The 14,838-nt window shown below is 38.3% G+C and overlaps 1 protein-coding gene and 1 long non-coding RNA gene across 2 annotated transcripts in view; one reads left to right on the top strand and one right to left on the bottom strand.

Moving 5' to 3' along the window:
* LOC139995213 (metabotropic glycine receptor) overlaps positions 1-14,838 on the bottom strand; it is a 168,289-nt gene that overhangs the window by 91,088 nt on the left and 62,363 nt on the right. The gene's annotated exons all lie outside the window — the stretch shown is intronic.
* Positions 11,865-14,150, top strand: LOC139994782 (uncharacterized). Its single transcript, XR_011801733.1, has 3 exons — positions 11,865-12,041; positions 13,418-13,623; positions 13,721-14,150. It is a non-coding gene; the product is annotated as an uncharacterized lncRNA (long non-coding RNA).

The following is a 14,838-nucleotide window of genomic DNA, read 5'->3' as shown; positions in this document are numbered from 1 at the left end:
CATTTCTTTCTTTCTTTCCTTCTTTTTTTTTTTTTCTTTTCTTTGCCAATCTTTGTCAAATGAAAAGTGCCCGGGGAAATTTCACGACGTTTGCTTTTTTTTTCGAAAGATAATGGTTTTTTGATGAAAATGCAGTTAGGTAGATGAGACTGTGTGGTTGGTACATTAATAGAGAATGGTCGAAGTGGTGCATTAATCGGGGAGAATTGCCTGGGAACAAGGAATTAAACGGGGAGGATGGTGCGTCCTAATGAGGCATTCGATTGTTTTCACATGGAAACCTGGGAAATGGAGGCGTGTCTGCCTTGTAATATCCCCTTGTAATTTCCACGAAATTCAACGGAAGCGAATTCCGAACAGGATTTTCCACGTTGCTGAATGCGGTTGAAAATTTCAGCCGATTGATAGGATAACATAAGATGCAGAAGAAATGTCTGTCTTTCTTTGACAATTGGTAATTTTAAACGATCGAATGGACGAGATAAAATGGACAGGGAATTTTTGCTTTTCTTTTAATAACATGTTTATGCAACTGAGTTCAATAGTTTGATAGTAAATTCCTTTTTTTTTCTTTTTTTTTTTTTTCAATATATTTTGTAACATTTTAGAGAATGTTAGGAAAATTGTTCAGAGAATATGGAGGTACGTGTACCTGAATTTTGTTCCATGGAAAATATGTTATCGCTTTTCCAACGACACTGGCAGCGAGAGGAGTTCTCTCATCATTGTCATTCGCACGACGATTTAATATCGTCATGAAAAAAATTCTGATAATGAAAGAGAACAGGTAAAAATGGCAAAAAAAAAATGTGTTAAAAAACACGTAAAGACTGGCAATAAAAATAGGAACAGGGAAAGAAATGTTCAGATTTCAATTCGATGTCCCTTTTTCTTTTTGTTATAACAGGAAAGAGAAAAATTTGTTTGTTGTTATTATCGACATATCAATATAGTATATCTATTTATGAAAGGTTGACGACGATGAAAAAAGGAGCATCAAACTTCGAACAAAGATGACAAAGCACGTATAATTAAAAAGAAAATAGAATTCACAATTAAAAAATATTGTCCCTTTAAATTCGTTATCTTTTCTTCAGCAACTTCTCACCGAAGGGAGAACAAAAGAGCTGGCTTATCCCAACGAATGTTAATTTCTTTATTAAAACGTAACAACGAGGGGGGAAAGCATAAAGAATTAAAAAATAACGAAGCCTGTAATAAAAAAAAAAAAAAGTAAGAAGAAAACAAACAAAGAAAAATAACAAAAGAATATCTTCCAGTTAAATTTAAATTAATATTGAGGTTAGGATTCCGCAATCACTTAGTTGCCAACCCAATATTTACATCCAATTAATTGTTCCAAAAATATTATCTAAATTATTATTACTTTTTCAACAACAATCTACCAGAAAGAGAACAAAAGAGCTGTCTTATTTTAACGGACGACGATTTATTTAATAAAAACTGCAAAACGTGTGCAAACCATCGAGAAACGGCAAAAGGAATGTATCGAAAACAAACGAAGAGTAACAAAAATATTTTTCATTTAAATTCGTTATCATTCGTGCAGCATCTGGCCAAAAAGAGAAAAATGTCTGCTTTATCATAACGAATGTTAATTTCCTGTGACTGGGTTCCAACGACGTTCCACGGGCGAGATAAACAGGCGGCTGGAATTTGGCATGGCGCACAAACGCGAATAAAAAGTGTTCTACAAGCTCGAAGAAAGAGAGAGAGAGAGAGAGAGAAAGAGGCGCGCGAGGTAGCAAAGCGGAAACTAAAATCTCGACGGATTTCGTCTGAGCGACAACAGGGTGGGGGAAGCGGGGAGGGAGTGGGGGGAGCTGAACGTTCACGACAGATTTCCAACGATTCTCACGAAAGGCTCATGCCAATTCCTTTATCGTAGCTTTTTATCGTAGCGATACGATTACTTCAGTTGGCTTACACGATTCCAGGCAAAGCCGTGGGAAAATCGGCAACTGCTGCTACATAATCGGCCCGTGAAATCGATACCAGCAGACCCTCCACCTCGGACTCCTCCCCTCTAGGCTTTGTTCGTCACACTCTTTATTGAAAACTTGACCTAAAGAGACACTTACGTGCAGTACAGTTGACTTAAAGTAGGGCTTCATAATGTTTCCAGCGAATCTTGTTGATTTTAAGAGACACGGAAAATCTCTTTCACTTGTCTCGTTCTGACCGTACGACCTTTTGCTGGAAATTTGACTTAAGAAAAACCTGTGCCTAGTAAAGTCGACTCGGACGGGTCTCTGGGATTTTTCCAACCAATCTTCGTGCATTTTCCAACACGCGGAAAATTCCTAGTATTTATAATAGGTTTACGTCAGAAACTTAAGGAAAAGTGTAGTGGCTGGCACAACAGTTCACTTAAACGAGTCTTCCTCATTTTTCTAACGAATTTTTTAGCTCTTGAAAGAAGCAGAAAATTCTGTATTATCAATTTCGCTATAACCGCGCGTCCTTCTGTTGGAAAATTGACTCAAGGAAAAGCGTATGACTAATAACGATAACTTAGATGGCGTTCGTCATTTTTCCAGCGAATTTCATAGAATTTTAAAGGCAGAGAATTTACAATACTTATTTGTCTATGGCTGTACGTTGTTTCTGTCTAAACTTGATTTCGGGAAGTATTTCTACGCGCTAAGTGGACGCTTTGTATTATAAATTTAACCGTTTCATCGAACTTTGTAGATTCTAAAGAAGCGGAAGAATTCATTAGCTGTTTGTTTGTGATAATAAAAAAAAAAATGGAAAATTTAAAACAGCTGTTAAGAGATACGAAGAAGTATTCTTATTTGTTACTTTATATGGCAAATAAACAGGTTAAAAAATTCACACGACTTAAAATTTACGATTTACATCGAACACCAAAGATTCGTTAAAAATAGAAAATATCCTATGACATTTTGGTAAAGCTGCACTTAAGAAAGATGTCGCGACACGAAACTCTTATAATATAGTCACTGTCAAAACAATACAAAATTTTTACTTCGACGTCCCCTGGGACAGCAACCTACACGCTCGTCACCATAACCACTTACAACATTGTACAATATCCAGTACATAGCTTTTTCAAAGTACACAAATGCTTGTCGATAAACATTCAGAGTAACCTGGATGGAATTGAAAAGCAAACAGCCAGCCAACAAGCCAGTTGCAGAAATATACATAGGGAAAATGCGAGCTTCGAAAAAATTCTCCGTTCGATACGTTGATGACCGTCGAAGGGACTGCTGTCAGAAATAAAACAAGGATTCCGAAACAAAAATTCGCTGGGAATAAAATTCCAAACGAGTTACACGGTGCCACTCATCTATAAGCAGGTGAACACATCTTAGTCGATTTACAATAACAATACGCGTGAAACGAGTCGTTTATTGAACATCTTATCGGTGATATATTAAAATAAGCAATTCGACGAAGTTCTAGCTAATTTTACACACCGTCGCTAGAGCCACGACAGTCTCTTCATTCGTTTGGAACGACAAAAGTACTCCACAGTGTCTGACGCTTAGAGATGTCAATTTCTCTTAATGTCTAACGCTTTAAAAACAAATTTGATCATGTTACAACGATGAACGATGTTGACTGGTTCCATTCGTAACGTCGAGACGCGTTTCTGTCAAAAGTAACCAAGCGTCCACGTACATTCGAGCAACAAAGTACAACGTGATATCACGAGGACATGCTGTTCACGAGGAACTGGAGCTTCTAGCGGCGATTAAAAAGTTGTAGACGGAGGCTGCGGAAATTTCGAAATGTTGATGGTATTCGCGAATACACAAGAAAACTGGTGGAACGAGGGCAAAATATTTCGCGACGAGTAAGTGGTCGCATGTTGTACAAGCAATTGGCCAGCGCAAATTTTCTCTTCTAACTTCTCTGCTGGCTATTTCTCTACCTTTCTCTTTCTCCCTCTCTCTCTCTCACACACACACACACAGAGCGAACGTTTAATTAAAAAGTTCCCTGGCCAAGGATGATTCCGTCATAACTCTCATAATTTCAGCGGAAGCTGCGACCCGGCCTCTTTATCGACGACAGATCGACGAGATCCATTATGAAAGGGAATTTCGATTCTTAATGGTTTAGAGTACCGCGATTGCTCGAGTTATTGCCGACTTGGATGGCAAATAATTTACACTTGGACGTAGCATATTGCACGTTCCACTGATAATGTATTTGCCGCGAAGCGATAGGTCCTATTCAAATCACCCACGCCGTTTTCACCGACAGCGATTCACCGACATCAGACCTGGTTCACGACAGCAGCTTTAACCGACGATGGTATCGATCGATAACATCGACGATCGACGCAGAGTGTAACCAATTGTTCGCGGCAAACTCGAGCAGCGTACGAGACTGCTCCCAAGTATTGCACCAGTGTGCGTTCCAACTTTGTCCGTACGTCTGTCACGTGTGTGATCGTACCAATCTTTTGCCATACCATTTAACAGGTTGAATGCCATGGGGGTCACCGGTGACCGGCACTCAACTTGGCCGTGGGGGTCACCGGTGACCGGCACTAAACTAGGTCGGGGCGTCGTGGGGGTCACCGGTGACCGGCACTCAAGTTGGCCATGGGGGTCACCGGTGACCGGCACTCAACTTGGCTGTGGGGGACCAAAATTAGTAGAAATACATAATTTGAACAAATGTCAATAGTTATAAATTTGTTATTATTACCATCGTTACTGCAATGGTGTGACGAAATGAATGCAGTATAAAACATATAAAAATAGTTTTATTTATGCTTGAAATATATAGATCTATTATGTGCACCCCCCACCAGTGGCTGTCGAACATGGGAAAACCCGATTTTATCTTAGCGAACAATAACCCTAAGTATGACCGAGGGATGGATTATGGTTTATGGTAAGCCCCGAGACGTAGCAACATAGAACAATTATTTAGCAACGCGAAGAAACAATATGAGATAATTGATAATCGCAAAAAACAAGTGAATCGAAAGAGATTGCACTACAGCACCATGGGGGTTATCGGTGACCTCAGTGAGATAAATTCATTAATGATTATTCTACGTGCATAGTGACATATCTCTTTAAGGTAATATCTCAACATTATATGTATCGCATAATGAAAAATTCTTCGTGGCGTCATGGTGAAACCTTGTAAAACTGGCGTGGCATTCAACGTGTTAACTCGGAAGAATCCGAGCTCAAACGTTACGCCCGAATGGTCAGGAAAGGAGCCGAAGCGACGGAGACAGAATATCGGAACTTGTCGGAATATTCACGTCTGACATGAAATTAGACCACGAGCCTGACTCGCGATATTCAGTTTTGGCTCAAATTCTCATCACGATTCAGACTCGTAAAAGTATGGCAACGGGTTAACAAGAAAGCGATAATCATAGCATAAAAATGCCATCGCCTGTGAACATCGCTTCTTCGCTGACTAATACAATGACACGCGTCAAGGACGCGCGAGTAAAGTTAGAACGCAGACTGATACGATATTCTGAGCCAAACTTCTGCCTTGCTCGAGTTTGCCGCGAACTATTGCTGGAACTCGATGTCGATCACTGTTGATATCGGTTAATACCATCGTATTATATACGTCGATCAAGTCCAGTATCGATGAAGCCCGGTCTCGGCCAAGTCTGGTGTCGGTCACATCAGATGTCGGTGAACCATTATCGATGAAAACTGTGTCAGTAATTTCAATGGCACCCGGTGGAGTATTAGGATCATAGAAGCAACGAGTCTGCCAAATTCCTTGGAAAAATGTCAAGTGGCCAACAGCTGCCTTCCGCAGCTGCGACCCAAATGACTAAAAAGTTGCAGGAAATATTTTCTAGAAATTGGCATGTTTCCGAGACCTGCGTGCTTTATGACTTTATCACTTGCGAATGTCGTGCACGCCAACCTAGGCCAATCGCAACCTGAAAAAATCGGTTGACGAAAGAGTCCGATAGACAGGGGGATAAGCTTCCATCTCCATTAATTTTCCGATACTGAATTATCGTCTTTTGCCACCATCTCTGTGCTTGAAATAACTTGCAAATCCTGCACTTGGCGTCTTACGCCTGGCAGCGTGTCTACCCGCGGAATTTTCGCCAGTCTCGAGCTCCGAAGAGAACAAACACCTTGCTGAGACTCGTCGCATTACGATCTTCGGCGTACCGTATACCGGCTTGCCAGTCTTCTTTTATCGTGTAACGAACAGGGAATTTGGCACCTGCCAATGCACTATTTCATCAACTATCAAATCTAGTCGTTAGCAATTTGCCAAATCTCAAGTTTCCCATTCGCCAAGTTGTCGTCTGTCGTAAAAGTGAAATGAACAATGTTCACCAGATTTAACTTTGTTCGTTGTCTTGCGAATAAATTCGAAGCTGGCGCCCTAACCAGTTCGCAAGTGGCCAAGTCGAAGTTCCACGCGCAACAATATTTGTAAGATGCAAACAAACCTAATCTCTAAATCTACTAAGCCAGAGTTTCGTCTATTCCAAAGTTTGTCTGATCAGAGTGATACGTTCTACTTAATATGTATAATACATATAACGTATAATGTACAATATATATATAGTATATATCGGGTTATCGTTAAGACTTGGGTTAGGGGCGTGTAATGAATCTTCACCGGAATTATTCATCGTTGTCACACAATCGAGGTAGCGTTTATTAACACCAGTATGGATGTTACAAGATTGGCAAGTAGCCGCGGTAATTAGACACTAATGACAACGACCTTAGGTTCGATAACGAATCCGCGGTCAACGGGATGACAGATGTACTTTGCTCCAAAGTCTAAGTCGGACTCGACTTACTTCTCGCGATACAAGGATTACTTGACTAACTCTTCATTGAAACGTGGATTATTCACCGATCGTACAGACACTAGATAACTGGCTAACGAGACTGCGAGAAAGGGAATGACTTTCCGTCACGATGACGCTGCAGAGAACTATGACGGGGTGTGCCTAAGGGCACGAGATCATCGAATTCGTCGAGGAAAGCCACCGCTCGGAGGGTGAGGGAAATGGACGTTGCTGTTAATTGGTTAATTTCTATGTTGGTGGTTAGAAAAGGATGCTAGCCGCCCTTGACAGAAAGTTCTTTAAACCCGCCAAAATTGATAATTTCACACTATTTTCTGCCTTTTTTTTTTTTAGTTCATCGAGAAGAAAAATATATAATAATTTAATCCTTTTTTTGGTTTTTTGTTTCGGTCAAGAATTACGAGGCGGATTTTTCCAGCCGATTGAAAACTGCAGCCCATGAAATAAGCTCAGAAATCTGTTACAATTTTTTTCTTTTTTACTTAAAAAAAATTTTTCTTGTATTCGTTAAATATATATAAAACCATATCTACAATTATAAATTATCTTACTTCGATGTTTCAATCGTATTGCTTTTACACTCAATTTTTACGAATTATTTCACGTTCCTGATCCTAAGTAGGTTAACGGTAACAAAGGCTATATGGTGCATCGTGGAAATGGTATGGCGGATGTAGAGGATTTATTGTCGCGTCGTTTCGACGTGCACATTCGCTTTGATTCCGCGAGCCGGAAGAAACGGTAGCTTGGAAGTGATGAAAATTTGATACCGATGTAAATTTCACATTAGAAGTCGTATTATACTGCTACTAAAATGGAGGAACATGACCGAAACGGAATTTTAAATCAGCTACCATTTCGAGAGTGGTAGTTGCGTACACTGATAATAATATCATGTTGCATTATTTTATATTTTACCTAAATTTCAATCAGAACGTTAAACATCTTTTGCTTAAATAATTATCAATTAATATTTAGTTGGATTTATTCTCAAACCATTGCTCAAACTGAACTTTCAAATGTGTAGCAAATTTTCAATTGGGCTCATTTTGTATCTTAGCCGAATCTTGCTTACAGCTTCTAAAAACTAATTATATTTCTGCAACATATCTTTTGATTCTGTCAAATTTTAGCTTAGGCTGATTATTTTATAACCTGGTCAAATCTGCATTACTTAACTGAAAAATTCCTTACTCGATTACGTGGTGTAGCGGCACTGGACAGTAAACTTTCCAACGGTTTCTCTGTCCAGTGACTCGCTACACACAAAGACCCTAAAATTCTTCGGATAAGATGATTGCTAGATGTCGATAACATCCTCACGGAATATTTTCAATTAGCCTAAGGACCTGCAATAAATCTTAGGATATATTTAGCCAAGGTTCCTCCAAAGGGACAGTCTTTCTTCTTAGCAGTCCTGAGGTAAATCAGCCGTGATAGTTGTGTTGTTGCTGGTGTAGAAGATGTCGCTGCTGAGGTATTGCTGTATTTCTTCTATTTTTAAATAGAAGAAAAATCTGACTTCGGTCGCTGGGATTTGAACCCGGTTTCCGAACATTCGTAACTTAAGGCGCTAACCACTGCGCTGCCGTCGTTCGACGCTAGTTAGTGTCGAATGGAGGTATTTTCTGTCAAGTGCCGCCACAGTCTCTAAACTCCATAAATACAGTTCACTTCTCTCACTTTGAGAACCGAGGCTTTCCTTAACGAGTCCGATGATCTCGCATCCTAAGACACATCCCAACGTAGTTTTCCTTCGCGGCATCATCGTGACGGAAAGTCAGTAGTTGTTACATATCGGTATCGAAGCAATCATACGCAGTCCATGAGCAATCATCATCCGAACTTATAGCGCGAATCGTAATTGCATCGACCAGAAGTCGAACTTGCAATGGCGAATCGCGAACCGCTAATTTAATAATCGCGAGTCCTACGCTAAGTGTACACCTTGAATATATTATAATAAATTTCTTTTGTTAAGTATACTCAAGTGTTTCTTCCTCTCACTATCACGATCCATCACCTCAGTGGATTACTTATTTGTTAAATTTCAATCAGAGTCGTTTCAAATTTTTATCGAATCACAGCCAGTGTATGTGTAATAACTGTCATTGAAAAACAAAATTCGATAGCATAAATTGGCTCAAGGATAGAATGGAGAAGATGAATTATTGTATCAACGCAACGTTAGCCCTTAATGGTAGTTTTCATGGAAATAATCTGAAACCTGAAGGATCTTTGTAATCAAATTATCTCGCGTGTCTGTCGAAACTTTTGGTAAATCCCATCTCAAGTCGACGTGAATTAACGTCATTGTCCAAAGAATCGCCAAAAGTGAAATCTTCGTGGGAAATTTGAATTACCAAAAGAACGTGAGTAAAAGTTAAAGTTAAAAGTCTAGTCTCGTTGGATAATTTTGAAAAAATCCTCTCGCAAGATTACGAAGAAAATTTCTTACGCGTAATTAATATCTGTACTTTCGTTTTCTGGCTTCTAAGTAAACGCTCTGGTTGCTTAATTAACAAGTTTAAGTCGGTTGGTTATGAGGCAACCTGATTCCTGAGATTACCATCGAACGAGCAACAACTTAAAAAAGTAGCTCGAGCAACGCGAAAACTTTGTGAAAACAACTTCTTATCGACGATATTTTCCGGTTACGCAACTGTTTCGGTGAAACGCTAGTTGAGAAAAATTCTTAATTCGAAGAATCAACGTGCTGAGACAGACTTTCAACGCGCACTTTGTCCGACTAAAATGATATAATCCACTTAATATTGGAAAAAATCTCATAATTGCTGTAGTATTGATTGCAATCACTTAGTTGCCAACCCATTACATAGTTCACACATTATAAAAAAATAATTGCATATATGTTAATTAAAAACAAGTAGAAATTTCAGAAGTTAACACACTAAAAGTTATGTAGGATGATTACAAGTTTGTTTAAATGATTTAGGTGGTAGAATCTACCTAATAGGAAATAAAGTAATGTAGAAATAGATACATATATACTAATGAAGAATAATTGTTAATTTACTGCTACAGTAAATGTTTTGCATTATAGAACAATTAGAAGATAGTTATAGATAATTAGAAGATTGATCAATATAGTATAATTTAGCTGATAGGAAATAACGAATTTAAAACTGTATAATATGACAGCTGTATATTCTACTGATTTACATTCAACTTTAACTTAATGAAAATAAACCGTGGTTTTTTTGTTGTAAATATTAGTGCATTATTATTTCACTGAATTATTAACCGAGTCGGAGAATCTTGATTGACTTGCCTGAGCGGAAGATATATGTTGTAGGATTTGGTCGAGCAAAGCCCAGAATGCTTCACTTGTTTCATTCTAATTGATCTATTCTACTTACGCAAACTGAACATCTTATACTACTTGATTCAGCACAAACAATACTGTTTCATTTGTCTAACTAAATATGTCTCTTATTCCACTTGCCTAAACACATGCTATCCATATTCCACTTGCCTGACCATGTTTGCTTCCTAATCTACTTGCCTGATAGTGCTTGCCTGTTCCACTCGCCTGACGAGGCACAATCTTGTTTCACTCGTCCAATCTGAATTTCTACCCTTCAAATTTGATAAGAAATTATTCGTCCGGATTTTGCCCAATTGGGAACGTCCTTGCACATATTATTTGTCCAATTAGGGATTGTTCTGTTCCACTTTCCTAGCTAGACACAAACCCACATTCAGCTCATCCTGGCTAATAATCTTACAGCGAGAAACTAGTTGGGAATTGTAGGATTTCTGTTTACTGAACTAAATATGTTCTCCTCGGTCTTATGTTTGGCCAGAGACGATTCCATTTAACTTGCGATATTGACAATTACTTTGTCTCAATGCCCCTTTCTGACTTATCCTGCTATAAAATGTCCCACTCAACTTGCCTCAATTGTGGCCATCTTTTTCAGTTGTCTGACTAGCCACAACCTTCTTCTACTTATCTGGCTGTAGGCAACTTCCTGTCTGGCCAGTCTTCTTCCATAGGTCAGACTACTAAAACTTTCATTCCGAGTTGGTCAATAACAAAACCGACTTCACTTGTCGGTGCATTAAAGGCTCCTTCCACTTGTCTAACTAGCGACGATCCTTTTCTACGTGTCTGGCCAATACTACTTTAGCTGGCCAATACCAATACTACTTTGGCAAGTGGTATTTTGGTTATGTCGTCTCCGCGTGACTTCTATACTATTATGGCTGACTAGAATTAGTATATTCCACTAATTTGATCCACGAAAACCCTTATTCTGCTATACTTTCTCACAGCGTGTAACTGAATACAATACATTTGATTAACCTACATGCAAGGTATCGCATTAAATCGAGTAACAAGAAAAGTCACATGACCAAAGCTTTAAAAGTTTTCTCTGAAGCACAAGACGCGGAAGAGATCGAAGCAAGTATTCCATTTAAATGGCCACTCGAGCTCGCTATCTTTTTATATGTAAAATTACTGTGTTATGTCATTCCGTGAACCTCTGGTCGTTGTGTTTTTTCATTCGAATTCCTTCGTTTCTTAGCAGATCTGATCCAATAAATATGACCTCGATTCTTTACTAATTTCTACGTATAACTATTCTCGTGACTTCTGAAATTCTGACACTAAATCCAGAAACGGACAAAATACGATTTTGATTGTGGATCCACAGACCCCATAAAGCCACAGTGTAAATAAATATGGAGAAGCAGATTCGACGCGAATAATTCTCCTTGGGGAAAGCTGCGAAGCTAATCGCGTGGATTTATTAGTGTTGCAGCTTCGTAAACATGGGAATAACGTGTTTAAGATATCGCCCTATATTATGCGCATAATCAGCGGAGGCAAAGCATGAACCAGAGGAAGGATTCCAGACTCTCAAGTCATCGTACGAAAACGCTGAAATTACCGGATGGCTCGAAGCTTTTATCGCGTGCTGCATAAAATTAGGGGTGAAAATTAAACGAAAAACCTTGAATTCCGACCAGGAGATACAAACCAACACGTTTGTCAATTTGGCGAGCAACGTACCGCACGAACTACACTTGCCAAACATTTTGTGTGCCAAATATTTATATGTTCGATTTACACGTAGAATTATTTTATGTTGCAAATGCCTTATTCCGTGTTTGCTTGGTATTCAAATTTGTTCCCAAACACCAGCTAACGTCGAGTTCATATCTCGTCGAAAATGCCGTCTTTGTAAGAGCTAATTATCGTAATATGGAGTTATAATTAATTGTTAAAATTGTTTCGTATATCGTGTTACGGTTGCTAATTGTTAAATGCGGATTAATGTTGAAACAATGTTACGTGTTCTGTACGCTGCTTACACAACCTGGTCAGTAGAAGTTGCCTCAGTAATAATGGTGAAATTGCTATGGAAAAATACATTGAAAGTACAAAATGAAATTTATTCATACAACGCTTCGTCTCTGATAAGATTGACGCAAATTTTCACAACGTCGCTTAAGCGTAAATGAAAATAAGGAAGCGCAAATATATTGGGTTGGCAACTAAGTGATTGCGGATTTTATCAATACCACCTTATGACAAAACCACTTAGTTGCCAACCCAATATTATAATTATCAGTTTGATGCGCCTTTCTGCCTCGTCAAGTGACAGTTTGAGGTTAGGTTGGGTTTGGCAACTAAGTTATTACGTGTTTGGCATTAGATGGTAATGAGAAAATCCGCGATCACTTAGTTGCCAACCGAATATTATAATTATCAATTGCCTTTCTGCCTCGTCAAGTGACAGTTTGAGGTTAGGTTTGGCTTGGCAACTAAGTGATTGCGGATTTTGTCATTACCATCCGACGACAAAACCCGCAATCACTTAGTTGCCAACCCAATATTATAATTATCAGTTTGATGCCTTTGTGCCTCGTCAAGTAACAGTTTGAGGTTAGGTTAGACTTGGCAACTAAGTGACTACGGTTTTTGTCATTACCATCAAATGACAAGTGCATTTATGTCACAAAAACGTCAACTCGATTTTCTTGAAAGCAAAGCTTTGTACAGACAAACTTTGTTTCTCTTGAGATGTATAATTTTGTGTGCTAGACTAGATTGGCCGCGTAGTAGTGACACACGTACGTGAATATGAGTGTGCGGAAGTATGTGTGTGCGCGACGTCTCGAAAAACAGATGAATGTAACTCTTCCGCTGGCGGTCTGGTATGGAAGATGGAGAGACAAATAAAGTGCTGAGACGCGTACAAATATATATCGACGAAGATCCTGGACATCGTTTATTAAATAAATCTAAAACTATTTTAATATGAATTCTAAATGTAACCTTAGTGTTCCTTTACGTTTATTTCTGCGATTAAGATCCACAATTCTCAACAGTTTCAACTTGTCTTTTCTTATGGAATCGTTGTCTCTCCTATTACGTTACAATTTACGCAACAGTTTAAATTCTTCAGTACACGAAGTATACGCGTGTCGTAGAGATTTCAAGTAAATTTCTAGTTCTCTCATGAACAAAGCTTCGTGTAAAAATCTTTAATCTACGTTTTCAGCTGCTTTCTTTCTCTAATGTTATCTCCATTTCTGTTGCACCATCATTCACAGAACACCCGACCTTTCTCCGCCAAATATAGCTCACGGAACCTTCGCAACTGGCTCTTAATCAACCAAGTTTGTTCTGCAATTGAAAGTTGCTTTCAATTTCTACTCGCCAAACGTAATTCGAGCGAAGATGTGAAATTCGAACCGTAACGCGAAGCTAACAACGACAGAAACACGAAATCGAGGAGAAAAATAGCGGATAAACGCACGTAGGTAGATCCTTGCCTTGGTAGGATGATAGCCGTATCAGGCATCGCTGAGAAATCTAATTACGATACAAACACGATTTTTCTTTCCTGTTTTCAGAGCAAGAAAGGAGAGAGAAAGAGAGAGACGGTTGAAGTCGTTAAACGAGTTATCGTCCGGATAGAAATGGCTCGATACGATCTATAATCTGGCAAAAGGTCTTCGAAGCTGAGTTAAATGCACCCATTGTGTCATTCTGAGATATTATGAGGAATAAAATTTTAATTCTGTGAATTCCAATCGACGATCGGATCGACTAATAGAAATATTTATATTTCAATTATTTCAATTACTATTTATGAATTGACCATTTTATGTCCTTTCGGTAAATTGTATGGCCGCTTAGTTGAGTTCAAGTTGAGTTTAAGTTATAATTGTAGATAAAAAAAATAAGAAGATTGTCGGATAGGAGATGAAAATATTTATTTGCGCTATGTGATTCTGTAATTTGAGATATTTGAAAGTTTGTAATTTTTACCATTCGAGGTTTGGTAATTTGAACATGAAAAAGTTATTTGTTATGATGGTAAATACGATATGAAAAATATCATCGAAAACAGGAACTTTTTTCCCATCGAGTAAAAAATACGTTCCTCTCATAATATTTGCATTTTCAAAATAAACAATTCTCTCCTACGATATTTCTTCTTATCTTGCGCGATTTTTTCTAATATTCAACTTCTGTTGTTTATCACATCGTTTAATTATGAAAAACAATTGTTTCCAGTGACATTCTATTACGAAAAATATGTCCAACGTTTGAACCGATTAAATTATAACGTTCGTTCGTATTTTATTTCCAAAGCACAATTTTAATGATAATAATTCGCAAATTTAATAAAATAGAAACGCTCCACTTTTATTATACTCCGTTCTATAGCATCATATTCATTGGCTCTTCTGAAATAATACACAGTGCCTGTTACAAATTTTTGATAATAATAGATGAAAAAAGTTGGAAGATGTTTGAAACATTAATTTTTCCATTCTCATACGCTGTATATTTTATTACATTTTACTTCACATATCTGTATATATTCCTTTTCTTTTTGTCTTTCTTTCATCAATGATTTCGGTGTAATCAATGGAAACGATTGCATGAATACGAACTCGCCGGAAGCTTTGTCGTTTCAATTAACAGGTTAATCCGAAACCGATATCGGCCGTGGGAAACGAAA

The sequence above is a fragment of the Bombus fervidus genome, chromosome 15, assembly GCF_041682495.2.
Source record: "Bombus fervidus isolate BK054 chromosome 15, iyBomFerv1, whole genome shotgun sequence".
Classification (NCBI taxonomy): Eukaryota; Metazoa; Arthropoda; class Insecta; order Hymenoptera; family Apidae; genus Bombus; species Bombus fervidus.
Note: the sequence above shows the minus strand (reverse complement) of the source record. Positions and strands in the feature narration are given on the sequence as shown.